The 20,336-nt window shown below is 42.5% G+C and overlaps 1 protein-coding gene and 1 long non-coding RNA gene across 8 annotated transcripts in view; one reads left to right on the forward strand and one right to left on the reverse strand.

Annotated features, from left to right (window-relative positions):
* Positions 1 to 13,828, reverse strand: part of LOC143842482 (uncharacterized) — a 70,572-nt gene extending 56,744 nt beyond the window's left edge. Inside the window, exon 1 of one of the 3 annotated variants that reach the window (XR_013233134.1) lies at positions 13,650 to 13,828. This is a non-coding gene — a long non-coding RNA (uncharacterized LOC143842482). The remainder of the gene's footprint in view (positions 1 to 13,649) is intronic. The other 2 variants (XR_013233132.1, XR_013233133.1) reach the window with 2 other exon arrangements.
* A 10-nt stretch (positions 13,829 to 13,838) lies between these two features.
* Positions 13,839 to 20,336, forward strand: part of FER (FER tyrosine kinase) — a 165,413-nt gene continuing 158,915 nt past the window's right edge. For 4 of the 5 annotated variants that reach the window (XM_077347748.1, XM_077347750.1, XM_077347751.1 and 1 more), the window contains exon 1: positions 13,839 to 13,941. The gene's annotated coding sequence lies outside the window, so the exon portion shown is untranslated. The other variant, XM_077347749.1, reaches the window with a different exon arrangement.

A 20,336-nucleotide genomic window follows, 5' to 3' on the forward strand; every position in this document is an offset into this window, starting at 1 on the left:
CCCTCCTGTCAAAAGCACACAAAAGCCATTAACAAACCAAGTGCATAAACAGGGAGGAAAATAAATGTTACTGTATGATGAATCTCATCTGCACATCCCACATCTCTCTCCCCTTTCTCTTCACCTCCCACAGCTGAAATACTTTAAAAAATCTATTTTAACAGGTCAGCATTTACTTTTTCCTTAACACAAGACTATTACAAAATGAAGTAGACAAATCTGTTAGGGTACTTAACAGGTAGCTATTCAGAAACAGCCTTCTCTAATATTGCATCAAATATTAATTTGCATTGTTCTGAAGCAAGAATAGAAACATGGACACCAGATGGCAATCTCCAGGGCACACGTGGACACTTAGCTCAGATAATGTGGGGATGATGGGGGATGATTCTCTATTGGGTTCATCCCCTTCCAAAAATAATGCATACCTTTGGGACAACAGGCTCTTTGAGAACTAGTAACTCATTTTGTCAATTTCTCAATCTTTTCTTCACACCCATAGACCTCAATTAGCCATTCCTAACACCTTGTTTCACCTTGTTTCACCCTAATAGTTTCCCATCCAGTACTCAAGAGGTCATCAAGAAACATTAACACCTTTAGTTCTACTCAAGCAAAGCATCCATACTTCCTGGAAACCCATTAAGCTTTCTCCCAAAGCCTTGTCACCTTGACAAACCAATTACAAGCCTCCTACAGTCACTGTCAAATACAGGAAATCCCATCAATACAGTATTTGGGGGGCTAGCACTTCAGCATAAACCGAAGTAACATTTTTTTCTATAAAAGTACCAATGGTGTGTGTATTCTTGGACTCACCATACACCCCTACCTGCATGTGGGCCTTCCTCTTTATCTTTTGAAATGCTAGTAATTTTGCTGCTGTCTCTTTGGACTGCTTCACGTCATGACTGGTAATATTGCCTTCCACAATATTACCTCTTGGGTAAGGTGACCAAATTTTAACATTGGTAAAGCGGGCCACCCTTGACCGGGGGGGGGGGGGATTTGATTAAAAATTTGGTCTATATGGAGCAACAAAATGTTTCAGAGAACGCATAGAACACAAAAATAATATTGTAATATATATTTTTTAATTTCAACATAAGTACAATTTGCCAGGTACCCCCAGATGTCCCTCCAAAAGTGGGACAATCTGGTTACCTTACTCTTGGGGGATTTGCTCAAGGGATTGGCTCAAGTGCTCCTATCTGACTCACCTTTGTGGGGCTAGGCACCCCTTCTGCCTTATTCCGACAAATGAGTTACTACAGAATTCCTATCTTTGTAAACTTTTCCAGCCTCTTGCTATAGCACAAGTTCTTGGAATAAACAAGGACTTCTCTAGGACCATTCTTTCCCATAAGCACTGGAGATTTTCAGTCTAACAATCTTCTTAACAGCTTCCTGGTTCAACCATATGTTTAACACCGATACCATGATTTAAAGGACTGTTATAGATTTAATTTTTAATATGAAGTTAACATTATGAAAGCATCTTAAATTCAGTACACTAACTTAATTGCTTTGAGTGTTCTCACAGTTCCCAGAGACAATTTGGACAAAAAATTAAAAAGCAGTTTTGGACAAAATACACTGAAGATTTTATCATTAACTTTTCCATTCTAAGAAGAAAGGCTGTAAAGACATGATTGATGAAACCTGACTTAGATTTATCAGAGTTCATACTTATTGCCTTAAAAAGTTGAAGTAAAGTAAAAGATTTAATGTTAAATAGGAATGCATTCCATTAATTCTACAAACATAGAAGACAGCTTTGGAGTTAAATTGTACCTTCTGCCTCTTTCCCAATAAAACTATACAACTGATTTATATGAAAAAAATAAAGGAATGATTACCTGCTAAATCAGAAGAGAAAATATTCAGAAGTGAATGCTCCAATTTTTAAGAAATGTGAGCTGCTGACCACTTTAAACTTTTTATGACCCAACTTCCCATTAAACATGTAGTATTTCTTAAGCTGCAGTCAAACAATGCTTTTGCTGTTCTCATGATTTTTCACTCGCATCTCTTGACACAAGATTTCATTCAGTGCTCTCCGTGGCCAGTAATTTCTTTCAATTGCTGAAAAGTAATTAAACCTTAACTTTGAAAAATATAAAATCTAAGTTGCCTAGGAGGAATTGCAAAGACATTGTTCCCAAGAAAGTACTTTCCTCTTGCCCATTGTAAAACTCTATGCCAGTTATCTAAATGAAGATAACTTGAACCCAGCCACGACCAAGATTCAAGATTTAAAAATCAAGAGTCTATTTCCACATTTAATGACAACTATTTCCCTTTCAGGACATCATTTAAATTTATGGATGAATGTGACTGCAACTTTTACCCAAATTATACTGGATTCCCAGTTGCATTATCTTTTGACAGCTGGCTTGATCCAAATATGAAACTGGATTATTAACTATTCATAAAAGCAATTTCGAATGAATATGAAAGGAAAATTCCAGAACACACTGTTGATTTAAGAAGCCATGAAGAAACAAAGAATTTGGGGGTCAGAAAATTGCACCTCCAAATTCCTGAGCTAGAGAGCATGTTGAATGAGTAGAGCTGGACCTTTGAACAATGTCACTTTGGGTGGCACCTGTCCCACAGCCTGAGGGATGGAAACTGGTGCCTTCAGTTACCAACCTAAAAGTGAAAAAGGGATGTTGATGGAGCAGAGACTGCAAATAAAAAGTTTGTGTAGTGGAGAGTGACAACATACCAGTTCTTGTGTATAGATCATAAGCATCTGCTCCCAGCACACTCATCCAGATCTTGAAATTCAGGGAATTCTTCTAAGATTTGGGGTAGGGCAGCCTAAGAAGGGCAGGGTTTGGGAAGGGAATAGACTTCAGTGTGGCACAATTTTTATTATTTGTGTGACTGTAACCCTCTCCAACAATGGAGCTAACATCATTAAAACCATATACAATTTTTTAAAAGCCATTTACATGTTACCTAAATTAAAATTAAAACCCATTTACATGTTACCTAAAAACTCTTAATAAGACCATCTCATGGTCCCACAAGGTCAGGTGAATTCAGAACTAATTATATTACCCAGAATTCTGGTAGAGGAGATTACTGGCATTTGGGGGACCCAATTATTGATGTCACTTAGTGCTGCCATTGGCCTCAACCATATGCCTGGTGGAAGAGCACCGTTTTACAGGCCCTTTGGAATTTTAGCAGCTCTCCTGGCAGCTCATTTCACCAGGCTGGGGCCAGGGCTGAAAAGGTCCTGGCTCTGGTCAAGGCCAACCACACCATTTTGGGTCAGGGGCCCCTAGCAAGTTTGCATTCCCTCAGATATTCAGGACCCAGATGGCGTAAGGCCTTAAAGGTTAGAACCAACACCACCTGGAACTTGACTGGCAACCAGTACAGTTGCGGGAGAACAGGTCATATGTGAGCTCTCCTATAAAGGACCCAGGCAGCTGCATTCTGGATCAGTTGTAGGGCCTGCATAGAGTGAGTTACAATAATCTAGCCTGGAAGTCACCATTGCATCGATCACTGTGGCTAAATATTCTGGGGCCAGGTAGGGAGCTAGTAGCTTTGCTTGGTATAGGTAGAAAAATGGCTGCTGAGTTACGCCTCCCAAATTCTTGATAGTCTGTGCAGGTACCAACTATACCCATCCAGACTCTTTCTCTTCTGGACCCTTCCTGCCCAGTCACAGGTTCTGTGGCTTTGTGGGTGCCATAGAGTAAACCTTACAAAGCCATCATTTTCTTCAGGTGAACTGAGCTCTGTTGCCTGGAAATCAGTTGTAATTCCAGGAGATCTCCAGCCAATAACTGGAGGATGGCAACCTTATTTGCCTCCCTGCATCAAACACTTCAGCTGCCTAATTTCATACATTAAGCCTTTAATTAAGGGATATTTTTCATCAGACCTGTGGTCAACCCCAGCAGGAAGGGAGCAGCACTGCACTGCAAGGAGAGCTGCAAGCCCTGTTGACCTGCCTCTCTTGCCCAAGTGTCTCTAATTACCCCTTTCCATATAGCATGCGCACAGAGGAATGATTCCTTGCCAGGGAGAAGAGACTGCCTCTATAATGTAAAGCTGAGGTGCTGAGAATCGCACTCCTACTGAAAAATCTGGAAATCATTAACTTTGGCTAGATTTTTTCTTTAACTCTGTTTCTTGATTCATTTTTTTATTGATATATCATGTATGTCTGAAATTGAGGAAATAAGATATAGCTTTTTCATTTCCTTGTTATAGTGTAAATTACCTTGTGTACAAGATTGGGTCAGGTTGGCAACAGGCCAGGAGAAAATTGTACTTTTTCTTCAACAGAGGCTTAATGTGTGAAAATAGGCAGCTGAAGTACTTTATGGCACAGAGGTAAACAAATGATACCTCCTTTCTGCCTTGTAATTTAACAAGGAACCTGCCCCGCCCCCTTTAGAAATCCTATAAACAGAAGACATTTTCTTTCTTGCTTGGTAAACTTCACAAATCCATTCATACGCCTAGGGCGAGGGAAAGCAGCTGCAACTGGAAATGTATGATAACAATTAACAGGCTTCTCTGCCCAATGTTTGAACACTTATCAAGTTGGTATTGAAGGGAAAAGGTGTTTCTGTTGTTTGACTGTGTACACACAAGTCAAGACTGAACATTATTCAAACACTTTCTCCGTGGTCCCAACTCACAGTAATTTGCTTTTATTATAATAGTTGAAGTTCACATAGACAAGCCTGAATAAATTGGCAATAACATATATTTATCAGCCCCTTGTTTTGGGTGCAAATATAGGCTTGATTTTCCTCCATGGTGAAAAATAAAATTATAAAGCCTACCTCCTTCTGTATTTACTCTGTAAGTACAAAGATAATTTGATAGTGAAAATAATGTGTTTGCATTAAGTGCGACCCTATGAATTAACATTCTCCAAAACATCCTGTCATTAGTAGCCATACTCACATCTTGCAAACTGAAGATTGTGGCTTCTTTTATTGAGTTAATTCATCTCATGTTAGGTCTTCCCCTCTTTTCCTGCTGCCTTCAACGTTTCCTAATAATATTGTATTTTCCAGTGACTCTCGTCTTCTCATAAATTCTGATTATGCACAGCAGCAGCTGTACCAGGCCGCTGCCAATTCCTAGCAGCAGGGCATCCCCCAGCGCACACGGTCTGCCCTGGAGTTGTGTGTGTACACTGCAAAGCTGAACATGGCATTTTGTGTCCCTTCTGGGACACTATAGATAAAGGAGGAGCCAGACCTAAAAGGTCCAGCTCTTCCCTATATGCACAGGCCTGACATTGCATGGGCACCAATGGTGCCCGCGGTAAGTAAGGGGATGCTGAAAAATTAGCATTTTAGCTTCTAGGGAGAATTCAGGCTTGATTTGGTCTAGGAGTAACTTATTTGAAATTTTGGTAATCCATAGTATCCATAAAATTCTTCTCCAACACCTCACTTAAAAGGAATCTACTTTCTTCTGGTTAGTTTTCTTCACTGATATTTGTCACCTGTGACAATTCTTTTTGTTTTTTAGTTCCATCAGTGCTGCCCTACTCAGTTTCAATCTTCTTCCTATTTCTTGGGTGCAGTTGTCCTTTTGGTTAATGATGGATCCAAAAAATAGAAAAACTGAACAATTTCAATGTCTTAATCATCTAGTAGCCATTACTTTGTGTTCATCTGTAATGCTACTTCAGTGCCTTCTGCTTTAACCTTCATCAGGAGTCATTTAAAGTGGTGTCATCTGCATATCTCAAATTGTTAATGTTCCTTCCACAAATATTTAGTCCACCACTAAATCTAATCCTGCTTTCCTTATTATATGTTCTGCATACAGATTGAAGAGATAGAGCGTCTTTCCAGGATGCCTCCTAGACTTCTCCTGGGCTTGCCAGTACATCAAACTTCACCCCCTCAGGGAGGTGAGCACAACTTACTTGTTAGCCGCCAGAGCCAAAGCAACTGTAGCCTGTAGACCCCCCTCCCCCAGAAATGCACTTGTTCCCAGGGGCAGGAGCTGACACAGATACCAAGGCCAAGCTGTGGCAGAACCGTCCCATCCCACCAGTTGAAGCCAGCACCGCAGGAGTGGGTTGGAGCAGCAGACATGGCCTGCCAAGTTGCCCAGGGCTACAAGACACTGAGGAACACAAGGCCACGGGCACAACCCCACTGGCCCTTCACTGTCAGGCCCCAGCCAACTGCAACCCTGTCTAACTCTGAGGAAGAGGCAGAGCTGAGAATCTTGCTAGGATCAGTCCCCAGGCTCCAGCCAGCTGTAACCCTGTGACTCTGAGGATGTACCTGTTTGATCCTTCTGGAAACTAAACCAAATCTTTTTATCTCTTTCACCTTTCTGAAAATTAAGAACCCCAAGCTATTCCAAATTAATTTGGAAAGCATGCGAACATCCAGACAGAAAATGTAATATCCAGGCAGTAAATGTAATCAGGCTTGGCTATGATTAGTACTTGAATGGGAGACCACCAAGGAAGTCCCAGGTTACTCTGAATAGGAATGCAGTGGTGAGCCACCTGTGCTCATCCCTTGCCTTGAAACCCTCATGAGGAATTGCCATGAGTTAGATGTGGCTTGAAGGTAACTATTATTTTTATGTCTCTTCATCTTCCTTTTTAGCCAGGCAATATTTTAACCTCTCTTTGCCAGCTACTCTTGGAGCTTCTTCTTCCTACAATCATAGAGTTGGAAGGTACCTCCAGAGTCATCTAGTCCAACCCCCTGCACAATGGAGAAACTCACAACTACCTATCCACCCACAGTGACCCAAATTTCATGCCCAAGTGATCCTCCCCCATACCAAAAATCTCCAGAATCCAGCCTGGCCTGAAGGAAATTCACCTACTGTCCCACAGTGATGATCAGCAATTCCCTGGGTATGTAAGGAAGGGCCACAAGAGACAAACACTGGCACATTCCTTCCTCCCCACCCACTCACTCACTGTCTGCCTGAGTTCCTAACATGTTCCCTTCATCAAAACCCAAGTGTGTTCTTGCCTTATGGAATTCCCTTTCAGCACCTTCAGACCTGTTCCATTCTATATAATGGGAAATTATCAGCTGCTGAATAAGAGGTTTCAATGATGCTCTTATGACCTGAGGCCACAGATAATAACTTTTTAAGTTGCTTTGGTTATATCATATGGACATATAAATTGGCCAATATATTTGACACCTAAGCAGAGTGGAGCCTAGCTGACAAAGCCAGTGGAAGTTGATTTAGCTTAACCACAGAGCGCAAATTAGACATCTCCATAAATTAAATGTTTATACAAATGCTTATGCAGTGGTATTTCACCACTGGCCAGTCCTGAGATGGATCTAAGAAAGAGGAGAACAACTGGTACCTATGCTGCTGCTCTTACAGTTTGGAGAAATAATTTTTTCAAAAAATATGACTATAGATATGGGGCAGAAATTGTTTGGGATAGCTGCTGATAATATATCATATACACAGCAATCATACTGGGCTCCTACTCAGGTTGTTTTGTTCCTGATAGAAAGGTATTATGCACATCTTGCTTTGGGATATTTTCTACAGATTGCTACAGCTACCTACAATTTCCACCTACTTCTGTTTCCATGTCTAGTTCTGGAACCACCCTCTTCTTGCTGATTGTGTGAATCTATATCCAAGGTCTGGGGCAGCACAATGCTTGTCAGAAGCGATATCCATTTGAAGTCTGCTGTGCTTCTTGGCTGGAGCATAGCTCAGCCAGAGCCGCCAATTGCTAGCATAAGACTGTGTATCATATTAGAAATGCACATTTTCATGCTTAGTAAAGTAGCATGACAGGTACGGGGGGAGTTGCTATCCTTTAACAGAACACTCTTAAGTGCTGCAATTTCTGGAAGACTGAGAGATTGCTATTTCAGGGTATGTATTAATGAGATTATTATGTTTTATGCCTCACAGAAATATGTGCCTGCAATCATTTATTCTTTTTTTGCCCTCTAATAACTTTTCCATATTACTGCCACGTGCATAATGGCCTCTTTTAATATATCCAAGAGATTTTTTTAATGTTGGAATTTGCAATGACTTGAGGTTTGTTCTTCCAGCTCGGAGAAGTGATAATGAGGTACTCTGCCTCTTACATTTTATACTCCCCTTCCAGGCATGTAATTTCATTCAAAAGTTGATATTGTTCTCATAGCAAGCTGTTCTATCCAATAATGGAATGCAAAGTTGTGATCTGCCCTCCAACTAGAACTTTAAGGTTCCCCTTCACCTGGCAAGAGGATTAGTTCATTGCAGAAGATGATGGCAACTTGCATTTGGGAATTTGAAACAATGAAGTGGAAAGAAGAAGGAATGAGATAAAAAAGGCAGTTTCTGCTGAAGTACCTATTTGGCAGTGCACTAGAATGGAAAGCTGTGTTCCAAATCATACTGGAGAGAAATCTGATTAATTGCTCTCTTTTATATTCTCAGAAAGAGAGCTGTCACTTTTGTCTTGAAACCTGTTTCGCACCAACTCCATGTAACACAATTTAATTTCAGGCCAATCCAAAACCTGATTTCAAGATCCTACAAATTGTAGACGATGGTGTCCTTCAACATACTCCAAAAAATTTTTTTGCAGGTGAACCTAATGGTTGTCTAACAGCCCACTGTGTTGCAGGAAGATAAGTAGAAGAACAAGATGCAATTCAAGATAAGTGCAAAGTTCTACATCTAGATCACAACAATGAGAAGCACGTATACTGGATGAGAGAGACATTTTCGGTAGCAGTGGCTATGAAAGAGATTTTGTGGTATTTGTGGACTGCCATCTAAATATGAGAATACAGTGTGATAGAATCATAGAGTTGCAAGGGGCCTCACAAGCCATCTAGGTCAACCCCCTGCTCAAAGCAGGATCAGCCTAAAGCATCCTTGATAAGTATCTGTCTAGCTGCTGCTTGAAGACTGCCAGGGAGGGGGGCCCCACCACCTCCTTAGGCAGCTGATTCCACCGCTGGACTAGTTTGACTCTGAGTAAAGAAAGCAAATGTAATCTTGGCCTGTATCAAAAGAGGCATCACATCAAAATCGCAACATGTCATAGTCCCATTGTATACCACTTTGGTCAGATGGCATCTAGTATACTGTGTGCAGCTCTTGAGGCCTCACTGTAAAAAGGATGTGGACAAAACTGAGAAGGTTCACAGGATAGCGATGAAAATGATCTGGGGCCAAGCCCTATGAGAAAAGGATGGGGAAGAGGATGGACATGATTGCTCTCTTTAAGTATATGAAAGGCTGTCACTCGGTGGAAGGCAGGGAATGGTTCCTGTTGGCAGCAGAGGATAGGGCCCTCAGTAAAGGCTTTATGTGTAGAACAATACTGGCTAGATATCAGGAAAGAATTTTTCAGTCAAAGTAGTTTGCCAATCTTCAAGCAGTACGTGGACAGATATTTATCATGGGTGCTTTAGGCTGATCCTGCATTGAGCAGAGGGTTGGACTAGATGGCCTGTATGGCCCCTTACAACTCTGTGATTCTATAAAATGTATACTGAATACTTGGAAACACTAAGAGGGAAAAGACACCTATAACGCAATCCCATGCAGCATCATAGATAGAGATTAATAGACCTTTGCTGGACAGGGGAGGGGAGTATATATTTATTATCCGCCATCGTGATATTGTGGTTTAATTGCATTTTAATGGATTTAATGAGATTTTGTTCTTATGAATTCTGTAAACTGTTGTGAGACATTTGAGAGCAGCAGTATATAAAAATAAATAATCTTCCAAGCCCATTGACTTCAATGAACTGAGAAGGCTTTAACTCTAAAATTAGAAGGATGTGCCTCTTTTAGGACAACACTGCTTGATGCATCTTCACTATGGACTTCAACAGATTAAATGGATATGCCTTGGAGAGCCTCAGGCAAATGATAATGATACTTTAACAAATAAACTTCCTGAATTCTTGGTGGAAAAGAAATAAGGCTCACTGGGAAATTGTAGCATTCTCCATAACTACATTTCTCAGAACTCACTGTTACGCTGATACAGAAATGGTACATTTATAAAGCAGATGAATCACATTTGAATGGCCATCAAGAAAGATGAAAAATAGCCGTGAATGTGGCTGGAGGCAGAAAAAAAATTCTCTTAAGTGTATGCCATTGTTGCAAATTATATACCTAGTGATTTCTTTTGTTCTATGAAAAGACAAGAAAGAAAAATGCCCAAATTTTCTCTTTATTTCTATATGTTATGTATCTAATAGATAACACTTGTATTGCTTACACCACTGGAATTAATGAGATTTATTCTGTGCTTAGCCCTAGACAGTGTCTGAAAACCTTTGATGTATATCTGAGGCTGATTCCGCATAAGTGGAAAAGACTAGGCTGGCACTCGTATGGTAGCGGGGCTAATTTCTGCATCCATACGACATTGGCCCCATCCCAGACTTTTCCCAGATCAGACCCTCCATTCCCCTGTGGCAAGGAAATGCAGAGAAATTAGTGCAGCTATCATTCGTACTCCACCCCAATCCAGCGTTACCTCCATCACTATCCTTCATCCTTTCCCCCTTGAAATATTTTTTTTAGGGGATGATCATCTTACAATGCTGCCTCTAAGATTTTAACACAGCGTTGTAATATGATAAACTAAGTTTTTTAAAAACTTCACATCCAGTATGCCCGGGGGGGAAGGAGGTCAGTAATGAAATCGGGCACAGAATAGTGGAATGATGGGGCACATGAAAAGAAGGGCCCAACCTGGCACCATTTTACAGCATGCACAAACTAAAAAAAAAAACTTCTTGGAGGAGGAATAGGAGTGAAACATGATGGGAGGCTGCCTCCTTTCGAACCAAATGTAGATTTCAGCCTCTGAAATTTTTTTTGGGGGGGATGCCCAGATGAGGAAAGCCTAGTGCCAACTCACAGCATCAAATGGAAATCCAAAATGAAGTTAAAACAAAGTATGTCTCAAATGTGGGAACACTACCAGTCGCAGACAGAGGGTTGTAGAATCAGTCATGATGCTGCCAGCTCCCTTGTGGAATTCTGCAGGGTGCAGCCCTTTCTCCCACTTTATTTAATATCATTATGTGCCATCTAGCCCAGGTGGTTTAGGGGTTCAGGCTTGGGTGTCATGAATATGCAGATAACACCCAGCTCTACTTCTTAATGAATGGCTGGCTGGACTCCCCTGAGTACCGCCCCCTGAGACATTTGCCAGTTGTTTGTTAGCTATGACAGTCTGGCTCAAGCAGATACGTCTGAAACTCAACCTCTCCAAGAGCACTGTCCTATGGCTAAGTAGGAAAGGGCCAGGCGAGGAAGCAAGATTGCCCTGCCTAGACACTAGGAATTTGGGTGTCATCTTCGATGCCTCCCATTCAATGGAGGTGCATGTCAAGAAGCTGGCTTAACTGGCATTTTCCCATCTTTGCCAGATAAACTACTAGCACTCTATCTTAGCCTGGAACACCTGGCCACATTGATCATGTGACAGTCACCTCCAGGCTAGACTTCTGTACCTTACTCTAAACAGGCTTACCCTTGGTTTTGATCCAGAAATTACAACTGTTCTAGAATGAAGTGGCCAGAGTCCTCACAAGAACACACTGGAGGGCTCATATTAATCCAGCCCTGAGGCAATTGCTGAGGCAGCCCTGAGGCTGCCAGTTCCCAGTTGAATTCTGGATCTGAATTTCAGGGGTCGTATTAACCTTTAAGGCCATATGCAGTCTGGGCTCAGCATACCTGAAGGACCACTATAGCCCCTGAAGAACATTGTGCTCCACCAATTCCAACAGCCTGGTGATCCCTGAACAAAGACAGGTATGTCTGGCTTCAACCAGGACCAGGGCCTTTTTGGTCATGGCCCCCATATGGTGAAATTAGCTCCCAGAAGAGCTGAGGGCCCTGTCAGAGCTGAACGAATTTTGCAGGGCCTGAAAAACACAGCTCTTCCAACGGGCATTTGGTTGGGACTAATGAATTCCTGCAATGACGACATGCAGAGCATCACTGGGCTTCTCTCCACAAGGATGCCCCTTCCCCAGAAATCAACATCTGGAAATTAGATCCATAATTAATTAGAACCAACTCAACAAAACCCAGGAATAATATATACCATCAACTGATTTTATTATTTATTAGATTTTAATGTTACATTGATAATGAAATGTTGTTTTATTGTTTTATGAACAAATTGTTGTTTAATATGTTGTAAACTGCCCCGAGCTGGTTACAGTGGAAGAGTAGTGAATAAATCACATAAATAAATAAAATAAACTACAGACAAGCACAGCTCATTCCAAATTCAGTGGAAAAGGCTATCACGTACAATGTCAACTTAATTTCTCTTTTTCAGAGGGCCCAGGACTTACTTCCCCGAACACTTTTTGTAAATGGGAGCCATTCCTCTCACATGGGGCTAGTAGCCACTCATTGGAAGTGCTTTCCCCTTAGCTGTCATTATCATGAGCGTTTGCTCTTCTTAATTTGTAAATTACATTCCCCAAATAGTTGCCAAGTGAGGTTTGACAGTAATGGTTTCCTAAGCAAAAAGATCTGTTACTAAAGGGGTGAAACAGAGATGCCTTTTGGCTCCATCATTATTCAGTTTATTTTTATCAGATCTCCCTACCAATCTGGCTGAATTTGAGGGACACACTTTCTAAACCCGTGTGGTATTTTTTTAATTCATTAGTAGCACAGACATTTGTCTTTACTGAGATTTTTTTTATTTAGCAGGTTTTTATCCTATCCTTCCCCCCGGGGACCTCAGATTAACACATCATTCTCTCTTCCATTTCAGCTAACCCACTAACTGTAGTAGGTGGGTTAAGCTGAGTTCCATGGCAGAGTGGATATCTGAACCTGGGTCTTCCACATCTGAATGCAATACTCACTGTACCAGTGATATATGGCCACTGAACATCAGCAGTCACAGTAATCATTTGACTTTACTTCAACTTGCATGCAAGCTCTCCTTAAGATTACCTGCTCCAAGGTAGGAAATTTAGGGGGTAGTGGAGCTAGGAAGGGACCACCATCCAAAGCAGCCATCTTCTCCAAGGGAACTGATCTGTCATTTGAAAGTGAACTACAATTCTGGGAGATCTTTAGGCCCAACTAGAAATTGGCATCCATATCACCCATCACTTACCTGAAAACTGAGTTGGGGATGGGAGGGCACTGCACGAACAAGGTTTTAAAGCCTTTCAAAGTTAATAAAAGGGACTAGTCTAGACCATGACAACCATCCATAGTACAATAAAAGTGGTAAGGTACAAAACTTTCACTCATCATTAATACTGCTTATTCCATAATTGCAGGGGAGGGGGAATTTTGCCTGTATTAAATCCCCGATGTGCTTCAGGTCATGCGACCTAGTCACAGAAGACCATCCTATGCACACACACAAAACGAAGCCTTGTTTTCCGACCAGCGTACACGGGACGGATCTTAAGCATACATTCAGGAGGATCCACTGCATGCTCCCTTGGCCGGCCCTCATGAACGTACCCAGAGCTGCAGTTTTACGAAAGGGCGCCGATCCGAGTACAGACAGGCAGCTCCGTGCAAGGATGTTTACCTCGGGAAAGGGGCGGAGATTCAACAGCTGTCCCCGCCCTCTTCCCCACGGGGACCCTTCCAGGGGAGAGAGAGAGAGAGAGACCCACCTGCCTACTCGACGAAAGGAAGTCAACACCCTCGCCTCGGCCCGGCCGCTTCCCCACTCCAAACGGACCCAGCCAATCGCCTCCCGACACTAGAGAGGAAGGCGGGAGCGACACTTCCCTCCTCTCCACCTATTGGTGGCTGACCGACAAATCTTCGGCGAGGAGAGGGAGCTCGCCTGCGGATTGGTGGCCGGGGGAACGAGAGGTGGGAGCGGATTCGCCGGCGGGCCCTCACGTGACGCAGGCGGGCCCGATGACGGCGTATTGTGGCGGAGGGGGCTCTGCTTGTCAGGTAGGTGGGTGTCGCGCTCGGGTTTGTAGAGGATCCTGCTGGGTTCCCCCACCTGCACCCCCACCCCGGGCAGGACCCGGGCGCGCCGCGTGTCGGCAAGGGGGTGGCGCTCGGGGCTTCCCGCAGGGATGCTGGGCGGCAGCGGGGTCGCTGGTGGCTAGGCCTGGCGGTGGGCGAGCCGTCGGGGCGGTGGCGCTGGAGGTCTTCCTGGTGGGGCGGGAGAGCCTGTGGGCGAGGGGAGTGGTCGCAGCGTATCCCCCGGCCTGCAGCAGGGCCCGTGGGTGGGAGGCACTCCGCCGAGAGCTGGTTGTGCCCCGTTGCCCTCTCGGGAGTGTTCCTGCCGCGGCAGAGGGTGTCCTGAGAGTTAGGCTGTCTGGGGGAAATAGCCCCGCTTTGTCTCAGCCTTTATTCCTCGTGGTTTTTGCAAACGGGAGGGTGTTAGAACTTAAGACCAGTGACCTTTAGGTCTGGGGAATTAACAGCAGGAAGAGTAAGATGGTGAGGTCAGGATAGGGGGTAGGTTTAAGTGTGACTGGGGGGGGGGGGTTAGGAACATGCTGAGGCTTTTCTCAGATCAATAAAAGGCACCCCATACTCTGATCCAATAAAATTGGGGCTGTTTTAGGGATATTTCTGTTGAGTTTTTACAGATTTGATTTCCTTTGAGCCTATGAAAATGTGGGCAATAAAGAAGTTTTAGTTATGCAGGGGCAATTTTTAGAGTTTCGTGAAGCACATTGATAAGTCCTGTTGTCAACTTTGGAAGCTGGAGAGTTATGAACATTGTCGTTGTGCATGGTTAAGATTAACTTCAGCTTGCTTCTTGCTTTGTAAAGGTGTGGACAGGGTTTCAACTATGGCAAGAACTGAATTTCTCTTTATCTTTCAGACTTGGTCTTGGTGATAGCGGAATTCCCCCACCAAAGTAGTGAGAGCTTCTTTTGTAAAGTTCTGTCATGCAGTTCTGTTGTAATTCCTTTAAAAAGTGTTCAAGTGGAAGTGTTTTTGTTGCCACCAAATCTTATTCTTGCCTTACAGACAAATGTGATTTCTAGATAGCAAAGTAGATATGATGGTAGATTAAGCAAGAAATTGCACATTTAATTAAATTATGTTTAGTATTAAAAGTTCGATATTTCTCTGAACAGTGATGTTTTCAGGGGTTTAGAAAGAAATTGAACAGGCTGCTGTACATAGTCTCAGTTTGAAGAAGAGTTGGTTTTATACCCCTCTTTTCACTACCCGAAGGAGTCTCAAAGCGGCACAACAAACACCCTGTACTTGGGGCTGAGAGACTACTGAGAGTACTGCTCTATCAGGAATGTGACTAGTTCAAGGTTACCCAACTGGTTGCACATGGAGGAGCAGGAATCAAACCCAAGTCAACAGATAAGAAGTTGTCATATGTTACCATTACACCAGGGTTTCATGAAACCCATTGATTTCTTGAAAGCCTTGGGAGGCCCTGAATAGGTGAGAGTTGATTAATTTTGTATCTTTTCAATTTTGTTAAACATTTATTTAGTGATATGACCATATATGAGCATCTTGACCTGCCCCCTCTCAAGTGGCCCACCTGATGAGTCTGGAGGGGGTGGGAAGCGGCCCCCAGGTGGGCATGTACACAGCTATGCTTTCCAACCATATTCTGCATGATTGTGCCACTTCTGAAGAATGTTTCAGAGGGTTCTCAACAGTTAAAAATTGAGAAAGGATGCACTTCTCCAAGCTATACCTATTACACAAGGAAACAATAGGATGCCATATTTAAGTACTACTAGGCAAGCTAATGACCTTGTACTTTTATTTTTAAACTTGGGGTGAATGAATTCATTCGGTAACAAGATCCAGTTGAATAACTGTATTGAGAATAATAGTGTTTCCTTTTTGGTTCTCTTGTATAAACTAGTGAGGGCAAAGCAAACTAGTTAAGCAGGCAAGAGAGGCTTTCAGCCAACTGTGATAATTAGTTTTATGTTAAACCTTTGTATGGTGGTTATTCAGCCCTGGAAATGTGAAAAAAAATTACAATAAAATTGAAATGCTCTCAAGTGTTATAAAGTGTGTATTAATGCTGAAGTAATATTCTAAATGTGTTTTGATGGAAGAGGGGTAAGGGGAGAAGTGGGAAGGTGCATTATTGGAACAGAACACAAAGGAAATTAATTGGATTTTCCCCTCCCCATAAGTCATATGAGAAAAAATAAAAAGAGAATTATGGAAAATTAACTTTCTTACTACCGTATTTGCCGGCGTATAAGACGACTGGTAATATAAGACGACCCCCCCCCCCAACATTTCCACTCAAAATACAGTACTATGGGCAGCTATGTCTATCCCAACTGAAGTGCACCCGCCGTATAAGACGACCCCCCCACTTGGAGGCATGTTTCTCAGGGGGGGAAAGTAGTCTTATACGCCAGCAAATACTGTATGTTACTCTTTTCAGTGGGCATCATGCTTAGTTTGAAGCAGAAAAACATAACTTTGCATAAGTCTGTTTTTTTACTTTTTCAGTGGTGGTGCAGTAAAGTGTTTTCATTGTTCTTGGGTCCTGGAACATTATACCCATTACTTAAGCTGATTAATTTCTCAGTAGTGGAATTCAAGCTTGCAGAAATCTACCATGGGCCCGCGGACAACACTTCCTGCCAGGTTACTCATCATGCCACCCAGAAATTTCATGTAAAGCAAATGGTATAACTTGCAATTATAACCAATTAATCTTGAACCTTGGAAAAGCTTCTAAGCCATCTGGCACATTGGCTGGCAACCATTTTGATCCATTCTGTCAAATTACACTGTTCTTGCCCCCTCTTTATATATTTGAATCAAGATTATTGTGGAAACCTGGGGAAATCTTCCATTTCTCTCTAAAACCTGTGACATGCTTTGAAAGATGGCAACTAATTCAGGGGTCTCCAACCTGTGAGCACCTTCAGAAGTTTGAGGGAAGGGATGGGAAATCCCAACCCAAAATGATTGCCTCAGGAGCCATCTCCTTCTTTGCTTTAGAAAAGAATTGAAGAAATTGAATTAAACTAAAAGCCCAAGAGGAGGAAGAATAAAAAGAAAGTTATGCTATGGCGAGGGAGAAAGCGAATGGGGAATAAAAAGAAAACAGAGAAAGAGTGAGAAACAAGAAAAAAGCTTGAAGGGTGGATTGAATGACACACTAAGGGAAAACCCTTTTGATTTTCCAATGGCTGCAGGGAAACAGCTTTTATTTGAATGAGGGCAGCCAATAACAATATGCTACCCACCTACTTTTTAAAAAGCTCCTTTGGAGCCAGTATTGGCAGACATCAAGGCACCCACAGGCACCCTGTTGGGGAGCCCTGCCTTATACTAAATACCACCAGTACTTTTTAATAGCTTGTTGACTTCTCTTAGATTTTTTCCCCCCATTTTATGCGAGAGGGACAAATTTGCAGTTACTGTAAACTTAAATCTATGACAGTATATAGTAAATAACTTCAATGGTTTGTTTTTTAGAAGGAACAAAAGAATTGCAGATCATCAATATCAATAGTGTTCAATAAAAATGGAATCTGACTGAACTGCCATAATTATATGATGTTTGTTGGCATGCAACCTTATTATGAACTATTGAGGTTGGTTTTGACTCATGAGCTATCTCTAACTCATGGAGAACAATACATTCACACACCTTTCAGGTTGCTTAATTTCAGATGGGGACTGGATGTGGTTCCTTATTATAGGAGTTTGATATTTTTCTCTGAGCCTCTACTAGTGAAACTCGACCTGTAGCTTTCCTGCTGCTGTGTGGCCAGAGGTTTCCCCAGAGAAGGGAGTGGTACAGTTATTAGTCAAGGATTTGGAAGACCGGGATTCACATCCCCACTCTGCTGCAGAAACTTCACACACTGAACCTAACTTCACAGAGCTATATTGAGGAGTTGCTTTGGGTCTCCACTGTAGTATATCTGACTGCAAATTTAAGCATATCTATTTGAGTGGAACATGAAAACCTACACAGGTGAAATAATAGATTCTGTGGCTTGCTTCTGTAAGCCCACAAAAGAATATATGTATTAACAGCTGCTTCTGAAGAACTTGATATCTGCATTCTGAAGAAACTTCCAATCTTGCTCATAGAATCTGAATCAGTTGTGCTTAAATTCACAGAGAGAATGAAGATTTGGGGGGGGGGGCAGATTGAGGCAAAACACCCCTTATTTCTTCCAAGGGTTAATGTGTATAGTGGTGGGTTCATTCCATCATGCAAATATTGCTAATTGAACATGTCTGCCTACATGGCCCTTAATTTCATGGCCAGTGTTAGGAATGGGATAATTGGTTCATCATGAGAACCTGTGGCCCACAAGATGGGAGGTGGAGAGTCAGGAGTGATGGGGTAACTTTCTATAAGGTTGCAGCAAGAACATATCCTGATTGGATTGCCATCATCATGGCCCATTATGCACGGCCGCCGAAACAGCGATTTCGGGTCACATGGAAAACGCGGAGGGGGAAGACACAAAGCACACCAGTTATGCACGGGACGGGGCGCGACAGCGGCAAAACCCAGAGTAACCGATTATGCACTCGGCGATCCCGGCGCTGCTTCTGATTGCGCCCCGGTCACCCGGAAGCTGCGCTTTCTTCCGCATTTCACTAACGCAGCTTTTTCGGCGGCATGCACTGAAGCTGCGGCCGGTTGCAGACGGCACCGTGCATTATCGGTGATTTTAGTCGCCGCCATTCCACCCCGAATGTGCGTTATTCCCCCCGTGCATAATGGGTCCATGTGATGCCCGTTGGCCAGAAACTATAATTGGGGTAAGAGCTGGAGAAGAATGCTAGCTTGGATTCTGATGGACTGAAGGCTTATACTATGATATACTTCTATTACCATGGACAACAATGTAGAAAAAGCTAAAGTTACTACCTTTAACATTGGGAATGTAATATTGTACCACCTAATGCAAGTTTTAAGATGATTTAGCTAGATTTTCTTAGAGTGGTGTGCAGCCTAGAGATAAAACTATCCTGAATATTATTCAAATAATAAACTCAATATATTTTACAAATACTGTTTTCATGTGTTCACAAGCTAAGGGAACCCACAGGGGTTGTTTTATTCAGTGAGGAAGTTTGGTCTTGCTGTTTAAAAAGCAGCAGTAGCTGCATGTACATTCTCAGTTGGCTTACTTGAGAAGACCTGTTCCCATAATTCTGATACTCAAAAGACAAAGGTTATGGAAAGGGATATGTGCCTGTGTTGACCCTAGTGTGTCAAATGAGTCTTGCTGGATCAGACCAGTGGTCAATCTGCTCTAGCATCCTGTCTCACACAGTGGCCAATCAGTTCATGTGGAGGATCAACAACAGGACATAGTGGTTGATGCTTTCCCCTGATTTTGCCTCTTGGTACTGGTATTCAGAGGTTTATTACCTCTGAATGTGGAAGTTCCCTTTAGTCATTGTGGTTAGTAGTGGCTGACTGGCCTATTCTCCACGAATCTGTCTAATCCCCTTTTGATGAAGCCAATGTGAATGGCCATCACTATATCCTCTAGCAGCAGATTCCTCACTTTAATCACTTGCTGTGTTGTCACATTTCCTTTTGTTTACCCATTTGAGTCTTCTGCTTATCAACTTCAGTGGATGTCTTAGTATTTTATAAAAATAAGGGAAAGTTCTCTCTTCCCACCCCATCTGTAATTTTATAATCCTCTATCATGTCCTCACGCTTTGTCTTTTATTAACAGAAGAATACCAGATTCTTTAATCTTTCCTTCATCTTTAATAATCTTGGTTGCCCCAGTCTGTACTTTTTCCAGCTCTGCAATGCCCATTTTGAGATATAGTAACCAGAACTGTATTATATTCCAAATGAGGCCACACCTTACATCCATATTACTTTTATTTTTATCCCTTTTCTAATAAGCCCCAGTTTAGGGTTTGCATTTTTCTTCTTGCTGCCTATCTTGTGTTATTCCTGTAAGATAGGGGGGAGAGAGGTTATGGTGGTGGGAGTAGATTTGTTTTGGAAAGGGTGACAAGATGTGGAAATGTTTGGGCCCCTTATAATCTCTGTCCCATCCCAAAGAATGATGGAATGCAGAAACAGTTGATTCCCCTCTCTTTGAACTTCATGTAGAGTAATGTCAGGTCAATAAGAAATGACATGATTCTCCAGGAAACTATGCTGGAGGGATGTTTTGCCCTGGCAAGCTTGACTGAAGTCTGGGTGGGTGAGATTGAGGTACTTCCTCACACCCACCTTATTCCCCCAAGCTACTCAATCTTCCCTCAAAAACAAACAGAGGGACAAGGGGAGAGTGAAGTGGCAGTCCTCATCTGAGGCTGTTTTCCTTTCCAGAGGATCATGGGCCTTGAATGTTTTGCCTAGCTTGGGGTGTCAGGGA

This window comes from Paroedura picta, chromosome 7 (genome assembly GCF_049243985.1).
Source record: "Paroedura picta isolate Pp20150507F chromosome 7, Ppicta_v3.0, whole genome shotgun sequence".
NCBI lineage: Eukaryota > Metazoa > Chordata > Lepidosauria > Squamata > Gekkonidae > Paroedura > Paroedura picta.